The 22,343-nt window shown below is 48.3% G+C and overlaps 1 pseudogene; it reads left to right on the forward strand.

Annotated features, from left to right (window-relative positions):
* The window catches only part of LOC109910198 (teneurin-2-like), a 331,746-nt pseudogene that overhangs the window by 259,765 nt on the left and 49,638 nt on the right, over positions 1-22,343 (forward strand).

The raw sequence follows: 22,343 nt of genomic DNA on the forward strand, positions 1-22,343 counted from the left end.
CAACCAGGGGTTTACCCTGACTCTAGTAGTTATGCCTAACCCAACCAGGGGTTTACCCTGACTCTAGTAGTTATGCCTAACCCAACTAGTGGTTTACCCTGATTCTAGTAGTTATGCCTAACCCAACTAGTGGTTTACCCTGACTCTAGTAGTTATGCCTAACCCAACCAGGGGTTTACCCTGACTCTAGTAGTTATGCCTAACCCAACCAGGGGTTTACCCTGACTCTAGTAGTTATGCCTAACCCAACTAGTGGTTTACCCTGACTCTAGTAGTTATGCCTAACCCAACCAGGGGTTTACCCTGACTCTAGTAATGCCTAACCCAACCAGGGGTTTACCCTGACTCTAGTAGTTATGCCTAACCCAACCAGGGGTTTACCCTGACTCTAGTAGTTATGCCTAACCCAACCAGGGGTTTACCCTGACTCTAGTAGTTATGCCTAACCCAACTAGTGGTTTACCCTGACTCTAGTAGTTATGCCTAACCCAACCAGGGGTTTACCCTGACTCTAGTAGTTATGCCTAACCCAACCAGGGGTTTACCCTGACTCTAGTAGTTATGCCTAACCCAACTAGTGGTTTACCCTGACTCTAGTAGTTATACCTAACCCAACCAGGGGTTTACCCTGACTCTAGTAGTTATGCCTAACCCAACCAGGGGTTTACCCTGACTCTAGTAGTTATGCCTAACCCAACCAGGGGTTTACCCTGACTCTAGTAGTTATGCCTAACCCAACTAGTGGTTTACCCTGACTCTAGTAGTTATGCCTAACCCAACCAGGGGTTTACCCTGACTCTAGTAGTTATGCCTAACCCAACTAGTGGTTTACCCTGACTCTAGTAGTTATGCCTAACCCAACCAGGGGTTTACCCTGACTCTAGTAGTTATGCCTAACCCAACCAGGGGTTTACCCTGACTCTAGTAGTTATGCCTAACCCAACCAGGGGTTTACCCTGACTCTAGTAGTTATGCCTAACCCAACTAGTGGTTTACCCTGACTCTAGTAGTTATGCCTAACCCAACCAGGGGTTTACCCTGACTCTAGTAGTTATGCCTAACCCAACTAGTGGTTTACCCTGATTCTAGTAGTTATGCCTAACCCAACTAGTGGTTTACCCTGACTCCAGTAGTTATGCCTAACCCAACTAGTGGTTTACCCTGACTCTAGTAGTTATGCCTAACCCAACTAGTGGTTTACCCTGACTCTAGTAGTTATACCTAACCCAACTAGTGGTTTACCCTGACTCTAGTAGTTATGCCTAACCCAACTAGTGGTTTACCCTGACTCTAGTAGTTATACCTAACCCAACTAGTGGTTTACCCTGACTCTAGTAGTTATGCCTAACCCAACTAGTGGTTTACCCTGACTCTAGTAGTTATGCCTAACCCAACTAGTGGTTTACCCTGACTCTAGTAGTTATACCTAACCCAACTAGTGGTTTACCCTGACTCTAGTAGTTATACCTAACCCAACTAGTGGTTTACCCTGACTCTAGTAGTTATGCCTAACCCAACCAGGGGTTTACCCTGACTCTAGTAGTTATACCTAACCCAACCAGGGGTTTACCCTGACTCTAGTAGTTATGCCTAACCCAACTAGTGGTTTACCCTGACTCTAGTAGTTATACCTAACCCAACCAGGGGTTTACCCTGACTCTAGTAGTTATACCTAACCCAACTAGTGGTTTACCCTGACTCTAGTAGTTATACCTAACCCAACCCCAACCCCAATGACAGTAGCTGTGTGTAACTCTTTACATGCCTCTCTCCCTCTCTACAGAAGTGTGTTCTGTGGACTGCGGGACACATGGTGTGTGTTTGGGCGCAGCGTGTCATTGTGAGGAGGGCTGGACGGGTACCGGGTGTGACCAGCGAGTGTGTAACCCACTGTGCATCAAACATGGAACCTGCAAAGACGGCAAGTGCCAGTGTCACCAGGGCTGGAATGGAGAACACTGCACCATCGGTAGGTGGGGAGAGGATGAGGTGTGTGTGTGTGTGTGTGTGTGTGTGTGTGTGTGTGTGTGTGTGTGTGTGTGTGTGTGTGTGTGTGTGTGTGTGTGTGTGTGTGTGTGTGTGTGTGTGTGTGTGTGTGTGTGTGTGTGCAGGATAGATTGATAGAAGGTTAGATGCCTCGCTATTTTTTGATTTACCCATAATGCTTTGAAATAGGAAGTTCAATTTCCCATTCACCATTTCAACGAGCAGCGCTTTTCCTCAGAAAACTCCGGTGTCAGAAACACAGTGGGGGGGAACAACACTTTGTGAGATCAACTCTCTGTTCCCCACTAGAAACTAGGGCAGCTTTGTATGCTGTGTCTCCTCACTAGTCTGCTTGTGGGTGCTGATCAAGGCTAGGCATGTGATCTACTGTAGGCTAGGCATGTGATCTACTGTAGGCTATGCATGTGATCTACTGTAGGCTAGGCATGTGATCTACTGTAGGCTATGCATGTGATCTACTGTAGGCTAGGCATGTGATCTACTGTAGGCTAGGCATGTGATCTACTGTAGGCTATGCATGTGATCTACTGTAGGCTATGCATGTGATCTACTGTAGGCTATGCATGTGATCTACTGTAGGCCATGCATGTGATCTACTGTAGGCTATGCATGTGATCTACTGTAGGCTATGCATGTGATCTACTGTAGGCCATGCATGTGATCTACTGTAGGCTATGCATGTGATCTACTGTAGGCCATGCATGTGATCTACTGTAGGCTATGCATGTGATCTACTGTAGGCTATGCATGTGATCTACTGTAGGCTATGCATGTGATCTACTGTAGGCTATGCATGTGATCTACTGTAGGCTATGCATGTGATCTACTGTAGGCTATGCATGTGATCTACTGTAGGCTATGCATGTGATCTACTGTATGCTATGCATGTGATCTACTGTAGGCCATGCATGTGATCTACTGTAGGCTATGCATGTGATCTACTGTAGGCTATGCATGTGATCTACTGTAGGCTATGCATGTGATCTACTGTAGGCTATGCATGTGATCTACTGTAGGCCATGCATGTGATCTACTGTAGGCTAGGCATGTGATCTACTGTAGGCTATGCATGTGATCTACTGTAGGCTATGCATGTGATCTACTGTAGGCTATGCATGTGATCTACTGTAGGCTATGCATGTGATCTACTGTAGGCTATGCATGTGATCTACTGTAGGCTATGCATGTGATCTACTGTAGGCTATGCATGTGATCTACTGTAGGCTATGCATGTGATCTACTGTAGGCTATGCATGTGATCTACTGTAGGCTATGCATGTGATCTACTGTAGGCCATGCATGTGATCTACTGTAGGCTATGCATGTGATCTACTGTAGGCTATGCATGTGATCTACTGTAGGCTATGCATGTGATCTACTGTAGGCTATGCATGTGATCTACTGTAGGCTATGCATGTGATCTACTGTAGGCTATGCATGTGATCTACTGTAGGCTATGCATGTGATCTACTGTAGGCTATGCATGTGATCTACTGTAGGCTATGCACGTGATCTACTGTAGGCTATCCATGTGATCTACTGTAGGCTATGCATGTGATCTACTGTAGGCTATGCATGTGATCTACTGTAGGCTATGCATGTGATCTACTGTATGCTATCATGTGATCTACTGTAGGCTATGCATGTGATCTACTGTAGGCTATGCATGTGATCTACTGTAGGCTATACATGTGATCTACTGTAGGCTATGCATGTGATCTACTGTAGGCTATGCATGTGCTTGCATTTTTAACTCCTTACGTTCCTTTTTTTCATAACGCCACTCTCTCAACCTCTGCATGTTTTCTCTCAATGCAGACATGTGGGACTTGGTTGACAAAGGTAAAACTGTATTTTGGTGTTCAGCGTTTAGCTTCTCGTGCTGCATAGTAGTAGGAACTAGTCGCTGCTAAGTCGTCTGTGGGTTTGGGGCTGGCTGGCGTTGGTAAGCTTGGCCCAGTAGACTAGTCATCTGTGTGCTGTCTATATTTCTATATCTGTCTGTCTGTCTGTCTGTCTGTCTGTCTGTCTGTCTGTCTGTCTGTCTGTCTGTCTGTCTGTCTGTCTGTCTGTCTGTCTGTCTGTCTGTCTGTCTGTCTGTCTGTCTGTCTGTCTGTCTGTCTGTCTGTCTGTCTGTCTGTCTGTTACCAACCAACCAGTGTTTTACAATTCACAACCACACAACCACTGTAGCCAGGGGTTACCATCCACAACCTCTCAGCTAATGTAGCCAGGGGTTACCATCCACAACCTCACAGCTACTGTAGCCAGGGGTTACCATCCACAACCTCTCAGCCACTGTAGCCAGGGGTTACCATCCACAACCTATCAGCCACTGTAGCCAGGGGTTACCATCCACAACCTCTCAGCCACTGTAGCCAGGGGTTACCATCCACAACCTATCAGCCACTGTAGCCAGGGGTTACCATCCACAACCTCTCAGCCACTGTAGCCAAGGGTTACCATCCACAACCTCTTAGCCACTGTAGCCAGGGGTTACTATCCACAACCTCACAGCCACCATAGCCAGGGGTTACCATCCACAACCTATCAGCCACTGTAGCCAGGGGTTACCATCCACAACCTCTCAGCCACTGTAGTCAGGGGTTACTATCCACAACCTCACAGCAACCGTAGCCAGGGGTTACCATCCACAACCTATCAGCCACTGTAGCCAGGGGTTACCATCCACAACCTCTCAGCCACTGTAGCCAGGGGTTACTATCCACAACCTCACAGCAACCGTAGCCAGGGGTTACCATCCACAACCTATCAGCCACTGTAGCCAGGGGTTACTATCCACAACCTATCAGCCACTGTAGCCAGGGGTTACCATCCACAACCTCTCAGCCACTGTAGCCAGGGGACACCATCCACAACCTCTCAGCCACTGTAGCCAGGGGTTATCATCCACAACCTCACAGCAACCGTAGCCAGGGGTTACCATCCACAACCTATCAGCCACTGTAGCCAGGGGTTACTATCCACAACCTATCAGCCACTGTAGCCAGGGGTTACCATCCACAACCTCTCAGCCACTGTAGCCAGGGGACACCATCCACAACCTCTCAGCCACTGTAGCCAGGGGTTATCATTCACAACCTCTCAGCCACTGTAGCCAGGGGTTACTATCCACAACCTATTTGCCACTGTAGCCAGGGGTTACTATCCACAACCTCTCAGCCACTGTAACCAGGGGTTACCATCCACAACCTATCAGCCACTGTAGCCAGGGGTTACTATCCACAACCTATCAGCCACTGTAGCCAGGGGTTACCATCCACAACCTCTCAGCCACTGTAGCCAGGGGACACCGTCCACAACCTCTCAGCCACTGTAGCCAGGGGTTATCATTCACAACCTCTCAGCCACTGTAGCCAGGGGTTACTATCCACAACCTCACAGCCACTGTAGCCAGGGGTTACTATCCACAACCTATCAGCCACTGTAGCCAGGGGTTACTATCCACAACCTCTCAGCCACTGTAACCAGGGGTTACCATCCACAACCTATCAGCCACTGTAGCCAGGGGTTACTATCCACAACCACACAACCACTGTAGCCAGGGGTTACCATCCACAACCTCTCAGCCACTGTAGCCAGGGGTTACTATCCACAACCTCTCAGCCACTGTAGCCAGGGGTTACTATCCACAACCTCTCAGCCACTGTAGCCAGGGGTTGTGATCCACAACCTCTCAGCCACTGTAGCCAGGGGTTACCAACCACAACCTCTCAGCCACCGTAGCCAGGGGTTACCATCCACAACCTATCAGCCACCGTAGCCAGGGGTTACCATCCACAACCTCTCAGCCACTGAAGCCAGGGGTTACCATCCACAACCTCTCAGCCACTGTAGCCAGGGGTTACTATCCACAACCTCTCAGCCACTGTAACCAGGGGTTACCATCCACAACCTCTCAGCCACTGTAGCCAGGGGTTACTATCCACAACCTCTCAGCCACTGTAACCAGGGGTTACCATCCACAACCTCTCAGCCACCGTAGCCAGGGGTTACCATCCACAACCTCTCAGCCACTGTAGCCAGGGGTTACCATCCACAACCTCTCAGCCACTGTAGCCAGGGGTTACTATCCACAACCTCTCAGCCACTGTAGCCAGGGGTTACTATCCAGAGATCATAGTTCAAGCTGTGTCTATTAACCTTTATTTTTCCATGGTGAGGCCCCCTCAGCCTCTCTCTCATATGGGGGTGTATAACAGAACAGTCCCCCTCAGCCTCTCTCTCATATGGGGGTGTATAACAGAACAGTCCCCCTCAGCCTCTCTCTCATATGGGGGTGTATAACAGAACAGTCCCCCTCAGCCTCTCTCTCATATGGGGGTGTATAACAGAACAGTCCCCCTCAGCCTCTCTCTCATATGGGGGTATATAACAGAACAGTCCCCCTCAGCCTCTCTCTCATATGGGGGTGTATAACAGAACAGTCCCCCTCAGCCACTCTCTCATATGGGGGTATATAACAGAACAGTCCCCCTCAGCCTCTCTCTCATATGGGGGTGTATAACGGAACAGTCCCCCTCAGCCTCTCTCTCATATGGGGGTATATAACAGAACAGTCCCCCTCAGCCTCTCTCTCATATGGGGGTGTATAACAGAACAGTCCCCCTCAGCCTCTCTCTCATATGGGGGTGTATAACAGAACAGTCCCCCTCAGCCACTCTCTCATATGGGGGTATATAACAGAACAGTCCCCCTCAGCCTCTCTCTCATATGGGGGTGTATAACGGAACAGTCCCCCTCAGCCTCTCTCTCATATGGGGGTATATAACAGAACAGTCCCCCTCAGCCTCTCTCTCATATGGGGGTGTATAACAGAACAGTCCCCCTCAGCCTCTCTCTCATATGGGGGTGTATAACAGAACAGTCCCCCTCAGCCTCTCTCTCATATGGGGGTGTATAACAGAACAGTCCCCCTCAGCCTCTCTCTCATATGGGGGTATATAACAGAACAGTCCCCCTCAGCCTCTCTCTCATATGGGGGTGTATAACAGAACAGTCCCCCTCAGCCTCTCTCTCATATGGGGGTGTATAACAGAACAGTCCCCCTCAGCCTCTCTCTCATATGGGACTATTTAACCAGGGCTTAATTTGTCAATCGTGAGGTGCCGGAACAAAAAGTGAGCACTAGAGGGGGGTGACCTGGGGAGTTCTGAGGTACCAGAATGCATAAGAAAAAAAAGCACCTTCGTATTAAAGGATTGCATGCATATCATCACATTTGCGTAGTGGCATAGATCAGTAGAATAGAGGCACTTACAGAAGTTGCACACATGGGAGACATTTTTAGTAGCTTACGGTCCAGAAAAATGTTGGCCTTTTATAAACACATTTCATGCAAATCTACTTCATTTTAGATGACTGGAGACTGTAGCAGAATCTTTTTTAATACCTAACAAATGATCAAAATGGCAGGCTACTTTGACATTGGCAAAAACGACCTTGTCTTGAATCCATCAATAGCCTAGTCCTAGGTGTGTGGAGACACATATTGTATTTGAAATATTGCGAAAGTGTAACAGTCGTCGATGGTGGAAGAAGGTGAGGACCATATTTATTAGAATGAACACGGAAATAACAAAAATAACAAAGAGAAACGACCGAAAACAGTTCTGGCTGGTGCAGACACACAACAGAAAACAGTTCTGGCTGGTGCAGACACACAACAGAAAACAGTTCTGGCTGGTGCAGACACACAGCAGAAAACAGTTCTGGCTGGTCCAGACACACAACAGAAAACAGTTCTGGCTTGTGCAGACACACAACAGAAAACAGTTCTGGCTGGTGCAGACACACAACAGAAAACAGTTCTGGCTGGTGCAGACACACAACAGAAAACAGTTCTGGGTGGTGCAGACACACAACAGAAAACAGTTCTGGCTGGTGCAGACACACAACAGAAAACAGTTCTGGGTGGTGCAGACACACAACAGAAAACAGTTCTGGCTGGTGCAGACACACAACAGAAAACAGTTCTGGCTGGTGCAGACACACAACAGAAAACAGTTCTGGCTGGTGCAGACACACAACAGAAAACAGTTCTGGCTGGTGCAGACACACAGCAGAAAACAGTTCTGGCTGGTGCAGACACACAACAGAAAACAGTTCTGGCTGGTGCAGACACACAACAGAAAACAGTTCTGGCTGGTGCAGACACACAACAGAAAACAGTTCTGGGTGGTGCAGACACACAACAGAAAACAGTTCTGGCTGGTGCAGACACACAACAGAAAACAGTTCTGGCTGGTGCAGACACACAACAGAAAACAGTTCTGGCTGGTGCAGACACACAACAGAAAACAGTTCTGGCTGGTGCAGACACACAACAGAAAACAGTTCTGGCTGGTGCAGACACCCAACAGAAAACAGTTCTGGCTGGTGCAGACACACAACAGAAAACAGTTCTGGCTGGTGCAGACACACAACAGAAAACAGTTCTGGCTGGTGCAGACACACAACAGAAAACAGTTCTGGCTGGTGCAGACACCCAACAGAAAACAGTTCTGGCTGGTGCAGACACACAACAGAAAACAGTTCTGGCTGGTGCAGACACACAACAGAAAACAGTTCTGGGTGGTGCAGACACACAACAGAAAACAGTTCTGGCTGGTGCAGACACCCAACAGAAAACAGTTCTGGCTGGTGCAGACACCCAACAGAAAACAGTTCTGGCTGGTGCAGACACCCAACAGAAAACAGTTCTGGCTGGTGCAGACACCCAACAGAAAACAGTTCTGGCTGGTGCAGACACCCAACAGAAAACAGTTCTGGCTGGTGCAGACACCCAACAGAAAACAGTTCTGGCTGGTGCAGACACCCAACAGAAAACAGTTCTGGCTGGTGCAGACACACAACAGAAAACAGTTCTGGGTGGTGCAGACACCCAACAGAAAACAGTTCTGGCTGGTGCAGACACACAACAGAAAACAGTTCTGGCTGGTGCAGACACACAACAGAAAACTGTTCTGGCTGGTGCAGACACACAACAGAAAACAGTTCTGGCTGGTGCAGACACACAACAGAAAACAGTTCTGGCTGGTGCAGACACCCAACAGAAAACAGTTCTGGCTGGTGCAGACACACAACAGAAAACAGTTCTGGCTGGTGCAGACACACAACAGAAAACAGTTCTGGGTGGTGCAGACACACAACAGAAAACAGTTCTGGCTGGTGCAGACACCCAACAGAAAACAGTTCTGGCTGGTGCAGACACCCAACAGAAAACAGTTCTGGCTGGTGCAGACACCCAACAGAAAACAGTTCTGGCTGGTGCAGACACACAACAGAAAACAGTTCTGGCTGGTGCAGACACCCAACAGAAAACAGTTCTGGCTGGTGCAGACACCCAACAGAAAACAGTTCTGGCTGGTGCAGACACCCAACAGAAAACAGTTCTGGCTGGTGCAGACACACAACAGAAAACAGTTCTGGCTGGTGCAGACACACAACAGAAAACAGTTCTGGGTGGTGCAGACACACAACAGAAAACAGAAAATAATCACCCATAGAAAACAGGCTACCTTAATGGTTCTCAATCAGGGACAACGATTGACAGCTGCCTCTGATTGAGAACCATACCAGGCCAAACATAGAAATAGCAAATCATAGAAAAACTAACATAGACAACCCACCCAACTCACGCCCTGACCATACTAAAACAAAGACATAATAAAAGAACTAAGGTCAGAACGTGACAGAAAGGCTTGGTTTGTCTGCTTGGTGTTTTTTCACTGACAGATTCGCCGCGCGTTCCCGAGTATAGGCTTTTCCTTGTTATTGGGCTACAATCCACAGCTAGACTATTAAAAATAAATAAACTATTGATCCTGTGGCTAAATTATAGTCCTTCTAATGGTGTAGTAGGCTATTCTGAATGATTTAATTTATTTCTGAACAGGCAGCAGTAATTATATAACTTTGTGACATGTGTTTATGAGGATGAGGATGCTGCCTTTCCTCCAGAACCCTTTGATTCTACAGTATAAGGAAATAAATTATGAAGTGCAACGGTGGAGAGATGAGAGTTGCAGGCTCATGTCTATCAGAGCGGAGAGGGGCATAGATCATAGAAAGTGACTCTCATTCTAGTTATGTGAGATACTGGCGCACTTCTCACCAGTGGCGGTTCTAGACCATTTCAACTGGGGAGGGGGGGGGGGGCAAGCTGGGGCCAGTTGTACTGTTGGAGGGGCCAGTTACATTAGACGTTATTGTTGTCATATCGTTTTCTTCACTGCATTGCAGGCATTAGCAGGCAAAAGACCATGTTCATAATCATCATCGTTGCCACTGTCTAATAATGGATGTAAAAAAAAGAATGATAGCAAAAATTTGTTATGTAAAAATTATTTCATACTCCACATTTAGGGGGTCCAAAATTGTTGCCCCCCCCCAAGAACCGCTAGTGCTTCTCACACATGCGTTGGTCTCAAACATAGTTTAAAATGTTGCGCAACCCATAAATCCGGACCGGCCCAACCCAAATCAACCCTTAGAATATTTGGCCCGTGCTCAAAATCAATTTTTTCACATTACGCTTTTTTGTGGGCAGGAGAAAGCAACTCGAATGGTCTTTGAACGCTTGTATTAAAACAATTACATTGAAGTTAAAGTAATTTTTCATCTGGCCAATTAGGTTAGGAACAGGAACAAATAGGGAACAAAACAGTCCAAAACGGAGAGGTGCCTGATCCTGTTCCGGCAGTATCCGGCAGGGTAGCCTAGTGGTTAGAGCGTTGGACTAGTACCCGGAAGGTTTCAGTATCCGGCAGGGTAGCCTAGTGGTTAGAGCGTTGGACTAGTACCCGGAAGGTTTCAGTATCCGGCAGGGTAGCCTAGTGGTTAGAGCGTTGGACTAGTACCCGGAAGGTTTCAGTATCCGGCAGGGTAGCCTAGTGGTTAGAGCGTTGGACTAGTACCCGGAAGGTTTCAGTATCCGGCAGGGTAGCCTAGAGGTTAGAGCGTTGGACTAGTACCCGGAAGGTTTCAGTATCCGGCAGGGTAGCCTAGTGGTTAGAGCGTTGGACTAGTACCCGGAAGGTTTCAGTATCCGGCAGGGTAGCCTAGTGGTTAGAGCGTTGGACTAGTACCCAGAAGGTTTCAGTATCCGGCAGGGTAGCCTAGTGGTTAGAGCGTTGGACTAGTACCCGGAAGGTTTCAGTATCCGGCAGGGTAGCCTAGTGGTTAGAGCGTTGGACTAGTACCTGGAAGGTTTCAGTATCTGGCTCAAATGAAGCACTCTATAAAGCATAACAGTTCCCCTCAGCCACTCTCTCATATGGGGGAATTTAACAGAACAGGTGTGTGTGTGTGTGTGTGTGTGTGTGTGTGTGTGTGTGTGTGTGTGTGTGTGTGTGTGTGTGTGTGTGTGTGTGTGTGTGTGTGTGTGTGTGTGTGTGTGTGTGTGTGTGTGTGTGTGTGTGTGTGTGTGTAGAGAGACATATAAGGAATACTAACCCCAGTCTCTCTGTCTACTTATAAAGACACCAGCAGGTCTGTCCACCATTATTGGAACTACGAATTGATCCAGTTCTGAACCACAAACGTTTCCACTTGTGACAGAGATCACAGCGAAACAGTGATATCTACCATACATACACATGACAGGGTGTTTGTTTACACACACACACCACACCACACCACACACACCCAAAGGTTAGGAGTTGTGTTAAAGTCCTGTGACAGGATCCAATGTCCCCCAACCAAACTGAATTGAACAGAAGGCTATAGATCCCCTGTGGATGGTTTGGAGTGTCCTCTGCCCTACTAAAGTTAATAAGATGGCTTTCACTGTTGTACAGAGTAGTACCCAGGGGAGAGGGCAGGAGGAAGAAGTGAGGGGGGAGAGATGGGAGACAAGGAAGAGGAGAGAGAGGGGGAGCAGGAGGGAGAGAAAGAGATGAGGAGGAGGGGGAGGAGAGAGAGAGAGAGGCGAGATGTGGGACGAGGAAGAAGAGAGAGTGACAGAGATAGAGGGAGAAATGGAGAGAGAATGGAAAGAGAGGAAGAGCTCATATGTAGATTGAGAAAAAAAGAGTAAAGAGAGAGAGAGAGTTCAGATTGGAAAGAGAGTTTTATGTGCCAGGGTGTTTCATAGTGTGTTGTCATCAGGTCTATCCATGGTTTTAGGATTTATGTCTCTAACCTTCACTAACTGACCTTTAAGGAGGAGACAGCTGGATGACACAACTGCTGCTACTGCTGCTGGGGAATGGGACCAACTGTCTGTAGGACACCACGTCTTCTATCTACTCCTCTGTTCTTTTCTGTTCTCTCTCTCTCTCTCTCTCTCTCTCTCTCTCTCTCTCTCTCTCTCTCTCTCTCACAAACACACTCTCTCCTTCCCTCTCTGTGTGTGCTGACCCATAACCCAAGGCTTTTTAAGGGGGATTTCATCACATCCAACTACATTAGTGAGGGGAATGGACTTAATAGTTTCTGAAATCCCACTTTATTCTGGTTAGTATGAGGGGAATTTAATCGTCCTCTAGCATTAAGGAGAGGGCCTGCCTGCCTGCCTGCCTGCCTGCCTGGCTGCCTGCCTGCCTGCCTGGCTAGCCGATCAATGCCCCATATAGATTCTGCTGTCCTTGCTCTGCATAACGGTCGGTCTGCTTAAAATGGATCCATTTTACAGACAATCATGGCTAACACTCTGTTGTGCTCTATGGTCCTGGGCCAACGCACACATACACACACACATACACACTCAACACTCAGTTAGGCAGAACAGTACATGGCTGGTCTGAGGGCCGGACCCTTTTTTCCCATTTTTGCCTAAAATGACATACCCAAATCTAACTGCCTGTAGCTCAGGACCTGAAGGAAGGATCTGCATATTCTTGATACCATTTGAAAAGGAAAAACTTTGAAGTTTGTGGAAATGTGAAATGAATGTAGGAGAATATAACACAATAGATCTGGTAAAAGATAATACAAAGAAAAAAAACATGCGTTGTTTTTTTTTGTTTTTTTTACATCATATTTGAAATGCAAGAGAAAGGCCATAATGTATTATTCCAGGTTAGGCGCAATTTTGATTTTGGCCACTAGACGGCATCAGTGTATGTGCAAAGTTTTAGACCGATCCAATGATCCATTCCATTTCTGTTCAAAATGTTGTATCAAGACTGCCCAAATGTGCCTAATTGGTTTATTAATACATTTTCATGTTCATAACTGCTCTCTCCACAAACAATAGCATTGCAATTCTTTCACTGTAAAAGCTACTGTAAATTGGATTTAACAAGAATTTAAGCTTTCTGCCAATATCAGAGATGTCTATGTCCTGGGAAATGTTCTTGTTACTTAAAACGTCATGCTAATCACATTAGCGCACGTTAGGCGAACCTCCCCGTGGGTGGGACACCGATCCCGTAGAAGATTTAACCACTCAGAGTTAATGCCCAACCTTAACCACTCAGAGTTAATGCCACACCTTAACCACTCAGAGTTAATGCCTCAACCTTATAATTTAGGAGCTGATGCCTGGACTTAACCTTAAACACTTTCAAATTTGACGTTTGGAACAACTTTGAAATTTGATGTTTGAGAAACATGGATGAACGTCTCATTCTGACGTGAGACTGTGAGAGCTGGTTGGGTACACAGTATGGAGAATGTAAATTAAATTGCCCTGCAGATATCTAATTGATGTGTTGTGTGGTCAATCAATGTGACTTTCAGGAATGCTTTACCATAATCATTGGCTTGACTGAGACCTTTAATGCATTAAAACACAATAAAGTATGTCTCTCTTTCTCTCTCCCTCCTCATCTATCACTCTCTCTCTCCCTTCTATCTCTCTCTTCCACCCATTTGTTCTCTCTCTACCCCCACTCTCTCTCTGCCTATCCCTTACTCTCTACCCCGCTCTCTCTCTCTCTCTCTTTCCCCCTCTCTACCTCACCCCTCACTCTCCCTCATCCTCCCACTCTCTCTCCCCCTCCCTCCCCCTGCCCCCCTCCTCTCTCACTCTCTCTCTGCCCTTCCCCTCTCTCTCCCTCCCTCCCATCTCTCTCTCCCTCCCCCTCACTCTCTCTTACCCCTTTCTCTCCCTATCTTCCCCCCTCTCTCTCTCTCTTGCTCTCTCTCCCCCCTCTCTCCCCCTCGCTTTCTCTCCATCCCCTCTCTCTCTTCCTCCCCCATATCTCCCTCCCCTCTCTCTCTCCCTCTCCCTCCCCCTCTCTCTCTCTCCCTCTCCCCGCTCTCTCTCCCCACTCTCTCACTTTTTCTCCCCCCTCTCTATCTCTCCCTCCCTCCCCCCCCTCTCTCTCTCCCTACCCCCTTTCTCTCTCCCCACTCTCTCACTTTTTCTCCCCCCTCTCTATCTCTCCCCCTCTCTCTCTCTCTCTCTCTCGCTCCCTCTCTTACTCTCTCTCTCTCTCTCCTTCCCCCCTATATATCTTTATCTCTCTCTCTACATCCCACGTTCCTCTCCCCCCCCTCCCTCTCCTCAGATGGCTGTCCTAACCTGTGTAATGGTAATGGTCAGTGTACCATAGGGGAGCAGAACTGGCACTGTGAATGCCAGACAGGCTGGAGGGGTGCCGGATGCAGCGTTGCCATGGAGACCTCCTGTGCCGACAACACGGACAATGAAGGGGGTATGTGTGGGAAATTAAGGGGTTAGACAACTGGTAGTTCAGCAGTGCAAACTTTTCATCTCAAGTTGAAATAAATTGTAAGGAGAATGAAGTAACCTTTCATAGTAATATGTGTGTGTTTGAGACACTGAAACTATCTCAGCTCTCCACTCCTCTCTCTCTCCCTCCACTCCTCTCTCTCTCCCTCCTCTCTCCCTCCACTCCTCTCTCTCTCCACTCCTCTCTCTCTCCCTCCTCTCTTTCTCCCTCCTCTCTTTCTCCCTCCTCTCTCTCTCCACTCCTCTCTTTCTACCTCCTCTCTCTCTCCCTGCTCTCTTTCTCCCTCCTCTCTTTCTCCCTCCTCTCTCTCTCCACTCCTCTCTTTCTCCCGCCTCTCTTTCTCGCTCCTCTCTTTCTCCATCCTCTCTCTCTCCCTGCTCTCTCTCCCTGCTCTCTTTCTCCCTCCTCTCTTTCTCCACTCCTCTCTTTCTCCCTCCTCTCTCTCTTCACTCCTCTCTTTCTCCCTCCTCTCTTTCTTGCTCATCTCTTTCTCCCTCCTCTCTCTCTCCCTGCTCTCTCTCTCCCTCTTCTCTCCATCCACTCCTATTTTTCTCCCTCCTCTCTTTCTCTCTCCTCTCTTTCTCCCTCCTCTCTCCCTCCACTCCTCTCTCCTCTCTCTCTCCACTCCTCTCTTTCTCCCTCCTCTCTCTCTCCACTCCTCTCTTTCTAACTCCTCTCTCTCTCCCTGCTCTCTTTCTCCCTCCTCTCTTTCTCCCTCCTCTCTCTCTCTCCACTCCTCTCTTTCTCCCTCCTCTCTTTCTCACTCCTCTCTTTCTCCATCCTCTCTCTCTCCCTGCTCTCTGTCCCTGCTCTCTTTCTCACTCCTCTATTTCTCCACTCCTCTCTTTCTCCCTCCTCTCTCTCTCCAATCCTCTCTTTCTCCCTCCTCTCTATCTCCCGCCTCTCTTTCTCCCTCCTCTCTCTCTCCCTGCTCTCTCTCTTCCTCCTCTCTCCATCCACTCCTCTTTTTCTCCCTCCTCTCTTTCTCTCTCCTCTCGTTCTCCCTCCTCTCTTTCTCCCTCCTCTCTTTCTCCACTCCTCTCTTTCTCCCTCCTCTCTCTCCACTCCTCTCTTTCTCCCTCTTCTCTTTCTCACTCCTCTCTTTCTCCCTCCTCTCTCTCTCCCTGCTCTCTCTCTTCCTCCTCTCTCCATCCACTCCTCTTTTTCTCCCTCCTCTCTTTCTCTCTCCTCTCGTTCTCCCTCCTCTCTCTCTCCCTGCTCTCTTTCTCTCTCCTCTCTTCCTCCCTCCTCTCTCTCTCCCTGCTCTATTTCTCCCTCCTCTCTCTCTCCCTGCTCTCTTCCTCCCTCCTCTCTTTCTCCCTCCTCTCTCTCTCCCTCCTCTCTCTCCCACCTCTCTTTCCCCCTGCTGTCTCTCTCCACTCCTCTCTTTCTCCCTACTCTCTCCCTCCACTCCTTTCTTTCTCCCTGATCTCTTTCTCCATCCTCTCTCTCTCCCCCTCTCTCTCTCCCTGCTCTTTCTCTCCACTCCTCTCTTTCTCCCTGCTCTCTTTCTCCCTCCTCTCTTTCTCCCTGATCTCTCTCTCCCTCCTCTCTCTCTCCCTGCTCTCTCTCTCCACTCCTCTCTTTCATCCCTCCTCTCTTTCTCCCTCCTCTCTTTCTCCCTCCTCTCCCTCTCCCTCCTCTCTCTCTCCCTCCTCTCTCTCTCCCTGCTCTCTCTCTCCACTCCTCATTTTCTCCCTGCTCTCTTTCTCCCTCCTCTCTCCCTCCGCTCCTTTCTTTCTCCCTGATCTCTTTCTCCATCCTCTCTCTCTCCCCCCTCTCTCTCTCCCTGCTCTCTCTCTCCACTCCTCTCTTTCTCCCTGCTCTCTTTCTCCCTCCTCTCTTTCTCCCTGATCTCTCTCTCCCTCCTCTCTCTCTCCCTGCTCTCTCTCTCCACTCCTCTCTTTCATCCCTCTTCTCTTTCTCCCTCCTCTCTTTCTCCCTCCTCTCCCACTCCCTCATCTCTCTCTCCCTCCTCTCTCTCTCCCTGCTCTATTTCTCCCCCTCTCGTTCTCCCTTCTCTCTCTCTCCATGCTCTCTTTCTCCCTCCCCCCTCTTTCTCCCTCCTCTCTCTCTCTCCCTCCTCTCTCTCTCCACTCCTCTCTTTCTCCCTGCTCTCTTTCTCCCTCCTCTCTCCCTCGACTCCTCTCTTTCTCTCTGATCTCTTTCTCCCTCCTCTCTTTCTCCCTCCTCTCTTCCCCCTTCTCTCTTTCTCCCTCCTCTCTTTCTCCCTCCTCTCTATCTCCCTCCTCTCTTTCTCCCTCCTCTCTATCTCCCTCCTCTCTTTCTCACTCCTCTCTTTCTCCCTTCTCTCTTTCTCCCTCCTCTCCTTTTCTCTCCTCTCTTTCTCACTCCTTTCTTTCTCCCTTCTCTCTTTCTCCCTCCTCTCCTTTTCCCTCCTCTCTTTCTCCCTCCTCTCTCTAGATGGTCTGACGGACTGTATGGATCCAGACTGTTGTATCCAGAGCCCGTGTCAGAACAGCCCTCTGTGTCGGGGCTCCAGAGACCCCCTCCAGGTGATCCAGCAGAGCCCCCTGTCTCTGTCCCAACCCCGGGTAGGATCCTTCTATGACAGGGTCATGATGCTGGTGGGACGGGACAGCACACACATCATACCTGGGGAAAACCCATTCAATGCCAGGTGAGCGAATACACACTTTAGATTACATACACATGACGCATACTGCAACACACACCACACACACATTTGAATACTAACACACAATCTATTATTTTTGTTGATGTATTACATACAGTATCTCTCTCTCTCAATTCAATTCAATTCAAGGGGCGTTATTGGCATAGGAAACATGTGTTAACATTGCCAAAGCAAGTGAAGTAGATAATATACAAAAGTGAAATAAACAATAAAAATGAACAGTAAACTTTACTCTCTGTCTCTGTCTCTGTCTCTGTCTCTGTCTCTGTCTCTGTCTCTGTCTCTGTCTCTGTCTCTGTCTCTGTCTCTGTCTCTGTCTCTGTCTCTGTCTCTGTCTCTGTCTCTGTCTCTCACTCTCTATCTTTCTCTCTCTCTCTCTTCTCTCTCTCTCTCTCTCTCTCTCTCTCTCTCTCTCTCTCTCTCTCTCTCTCTCTCTCTCTCTCTCTCTCTCTCTCTCTCTCTCTCTCTCTCTCTCTCTCTCTCTCTCTCTCTCTCTCTCTCTCTCTCTCTCTCTGTCTCTCTATCTTTGTCTCTCTCTCTCTCTCTCTCTTTCTCTCTCTGTCTCTCAGCTTGGCGTCTCTGATCCGAGGTCAGGTGTTAACTACAGATGGTACTCCCCTGGTGGGAGTCAATGTTTCCTTTGTCAGATACCCACACTATGGATATACTCTCACACGCCAGGACGGAACGTAAGTACCACAAACACATACACACACACTACCGTTAAAAAGTTTGGGCTCACTTAGAAATGTCCTTGTTTTTGAAAGAAAAGTACTTTTTTTGTCCATTAAAATAACATCAAATTGATCAGAAATACAGTGTAGACATTGTTAATGTTGTAAATGACTATTGTAGCTGGAAACGGCTGATTTTTTTATGGAATATCTACCCAGGGTAGCCTTTATAGAATATCTACACAGGGTAGCCTAGTGGTTAGAGCGTTGGACTAGTAAGCGGAAGGTTGTAAGTTCAAACCCCCAAGCTGACAAGGTACAAATCTGTTGTTCTGCCCCTGAACAGGCAGTTAAACCACTGTTCCTAGGCTGTCATTGAAAATAAGAATTTGTTCTTAACTGACTTGCTTAGTTAAATAAAGGTAAAAAATGGGTGTACAGAGGCCCATTATCAGCAACCATCACTCCTGTGTTCCAATGGCATGTTGTGTTAGCTAATCCAAGTTTATAATTTTAAAAGGCTAATTGATCATTAGAAAACCCTTTTGCAATTATGTAGCACAGATGAAAACTGTTGTTCTGATTAAAGAAGCAATAAAACTGGCCTTCTTTAGACTAGTTGAGTATCTGGACCATCAGCATTTGTGGGTTCGACTACAGGCTCAAAATGGCTAGAAACAAAGAACTTTCTTCTGAAACTCGTCAGTCTATTATTGTTCTGAGAAATGAAGGTTATTCAGTGCGAAAAATTGCCAAGAAATGTACGATTTTGTACAACGCTGTGTACTACTCCCTTAGCAGAACTTTTCTTTCAAACACAAGGAAACTTCTAAGTGACCCCAAACTTTTCAACAGTAATGTACATAGTAACTAATCCATTTCGGATTCTGTCTCCAGGTTTGACCTTCTAGCGAACGGCGGCGCCTCGTTGACCCTGAGGTTTGAGCGTGCTCCGTTCATCACGCAGGACCGCACGGTGTGGTTACCATGGAGTCGTTTCTACGTCATGGATACGCTGGTGATGAAGACTGAGGAGAACACCATCCCAGGATGTGACCTCAGCGGCTTCCTCCGACCTGACCCTGTGGTCATCACCTCACCTCTGTCATCACTCTTCTCCTCTAGACCCAGGGACAAGCCCATCATACCTGAGACACAGGTAACCAGACTCTCTTTCCATCTCCTTCCTCTCCTTCCTCTCATCCCTCTGTCTCTCCTCTGTCTCTCCAGGTGCTGTCAGGTATCCAGCCTCTCACACTCATCTTTCCTGTGTTGTCTGTCCCCATCTCTCCCTCTTTCCTCCATCTCTCCTCCATCTCTCTCCTCCTTCATATTTCTCCTCCATCTCTGCTCCATCTTTTTCCTCCATCTCTCCTCCTTCTCTATCTTTCCTCCTCCATCTCTCCTCCATCTCTCTTCCATCTCTCTTCCATCTCTCCTCTTCATCTCTCTCCTCCATCTCTCTCCTCCATCTCTTCTTCATCTCTCTCCCCATATCTCTTCCATCTCTCTCCTCCATCTCTCCTCCATCACTCTCCTTCATCTCTCTTCTCTATCTTTCCACCTCCATCTCTCTTCCATCTCTCTCCTCCATCTCTCCTCCATCACTCTCCTTCATCTCTCTTCTCTATCTTTCCACCTCCATCTCTCTTCCATATCTCTCCTCCATCTCTCTCCTCCATCTCTCTCCTTCATTTCTCTTCTCTATCTTTCCACCTCCATCTCTCTTCCATCTCTCTCTTCCACCTCTCTCCTCCATCTCTCTTCTCTATCTTTCCACCTCCACCTCTCACCTCCACCTCTCTCCTCCATCTCTCTCCTCCATCTCTCTTCTTCATCTCTCTTCTCTATCTTTCCACCTCCACCTCTCTCCTCCACCTCTCTCCTCCATCTCTCTTCCATCTCTCTCCTCCATCTCTCTTACATCTCTCTTACATCTCTCTCCTCCACCTCCATCTCTCTTCTCTATCTTTCCTCCTTCATCTCTCTCTCTCTCTCCTTCTCTCCAGGTGCTCCACGAGATGATAGATGTTCCAGGGACCAGTCTGAAGCTGTGCTACCTGAGCTCCAGGACGTCTGGCTACCGCAGCCTGCTGAAGGTGACCATGACCCCAGCCATGGTGTCTCTGGGCCTGCTCAAAGTCCACCTGATGGTGGCTGTGGAGGGACATCTCTTCCAGAAGTGGTTCCACGCCTCGCCCAACCTGGCCTACACGTACATTTGGGATAAAACAGATGCCTATGGACAGAGAGTCTACGGGCTGTCGGAAGCTGTCGGTGAGTGTGTGTAGATAGAGTGTGTGAGTGCAGTGGGTAGGGTTTGTGTGTGTGTTTATGAGCGTGTGTGTCTGTCTGTCTGTGAGCAGTAATAGCACTGAGGGTGCCGAGGCCCCCAGCTCGCTTCACTGACTGCTAACTCTGCTTGACAGCTAATAACCCTTCACCACGGTTACAGCTGCCGTGGTTACGTCTGAGTGACAGGAGGAGAGGAGAGTTTAACTGCCACCCAGGGCTTAGAGCGTCAAGTCTGTCATCTCATAGAGCAGAAAAGAGTGTAACGTCCACACACACTCTATTGCTCCAATGTAGATGATTGATTAGATAGCCAACGTTACTTTACTTTCAATAGGTTTTTTCTGAAGGGGACAAAGCACATGAATTAATATTTCTGTAAATGTGTGTTTATGTCAATCAAGCGATGGTCGATATGACAACATGTCAACACTGTTGAATGATAGGAGAGAAATGGATCTGTCACCATGACAACACTTCCTAGTTGTCACAAAACTGCCTGCAGGGACAGTGAACCCCACACCCTCTCTCTCTCTTTCTAATTAACATGTTTTTAATTGATTTGACACCATGACAAGGATGTTAATTGGGTTATGGCCTTAACGAGGTGTTAGTGGGGTGAGAGGAGGAAGGGTCTGGTCTGGACACAAGTGTTAAAGAGCACAAGCTGTGCTAACTGCATCTCACTTTACTTTATTAGTACTGTGGTCTGTCTGTCTGTCTGTCTGTCTGTCTGTCTGTCTGTCTGTCTGTCTGCCTGTCTGTCTGTCTGTCTGTCTGTCTGTCTGTCTGTCTGTCTGTCTGTCTGTCTGTCTGTCTGTCTGTCTGTCTGTCTGTCTGTCTGGGTCTGTCTGGGTCTGTCTGTCTGTCTGTCTGGGTCTGTCTGTCTGTCTGTCTGTCTGTCTGTCTGTCTCGGTTTGTCTGCCTGTCTGGGGTTGTCTGTCTGTCTGTCTGTCAGTTTGTCTGGGGTTGTCTGTCTGTCTGTCTGTCTGTCTGTCTGGGGTTGTCTGTCTGGGGTTGTCTGTATGTCTGTCAGGGGTTGTCTGTCTGTCTGTCAGGGGTTGTCTGTCTGTCTGTCAGGGGTTGTCTGTCTGTCTGGGTCTGTCTGTCTGTCTGTCTGGGGTTGTCTGTCTGTCTGTCTGGGGGTTGTCTGTCTGTCTGTCTGTCTGTCTCTCTGGGTCTGTCTGTCTGTCTGTCTGTCTGTCTGTCTGTCTGTCTGTCTGTCTGTCTGTCTGTCTGGGGTTGTCTGTGTCTGTCTGTCTGTCTGTCTGGCTGTCTGTCTGTCTGTCTGTCTGTCTGTCTGTCTGTCTGTCTGTCTGTCTGTCTGTCTGTCTGTCTGTCTGTCTGTCTGTCTGTCTGTCTGTCTGTCTGGGGTTGTCTGTCTGTATGTCTGTCTGTCTGTCTGTGGTTGTCTGTCTGTCTGTCTGGGGTTGTCTGTCTGTCTGTCTGGGGTTGTATGTCTGTCTGTCTGGGGTTGGCTGTCTGTCTGTCTGGGTCTGTCTGTCTGTCAGGGGTTGTCTGTCTGTCTGGGTCTGTCTGTCTGTCTGTCTGGGGTTGTCTGTCTGTCTGTCTGGGGTTGTCTGTCTGTCTGTCTGTCTGTCTCTCTGGGTCTGTCTGTCTGTCTGTCTGTCTGTCTGTCTGTCTGTCTGTCTGTCTGGGGTTGTCTGTCTGTCTGGGTCTGTCTGTCTGGGGTTGTCTTGCTGTCTGTCTGTCTGTCTGGGTCTGTCTGTCTGTCTGTCTGTCTGTCTGTCTGTCTGTCTGTCTGTCTGTCTGTCTGGGGTTGTCTGTCTGTCTGTCTGTTTGTCTGGGGTTGTCTGTCTGTCTGTCTGTCTGTCTGTCTGTCTGTCTGTCTGTCTGTCTGTCTGGGGTTGTCTGTCTGTATGTCTGTCTGTCTGTCTGTGGTTGTCTGTCTGTCTGTCTGGGGTTGTCTGTCTGTCTGTCTGGGGTTGTCTGTCTGTCTGTCTGTCTGTCTGTCTGTCTGTCTGTCTGTCTGTCTGTCTGTCTGTCTGTCTGTCTGTCTGTCTGTCTGTCTGTCTGGGTCTGTCC

Source organism: Oncorhynchus kisutch, linkage group LG19, assembly GCF_002021735.2.
Source record: "Oncorhynchus kisutch isolate 150728-3 linkage group LG19, Okis_V2, whole genome shotgun sequence".
NCBI lineage: Eukaryota > Metazoa > Chordata > Actinopteri > Salmoniformes > Salmonidae > Oncorhynchus > Oncorhynchus kisutch.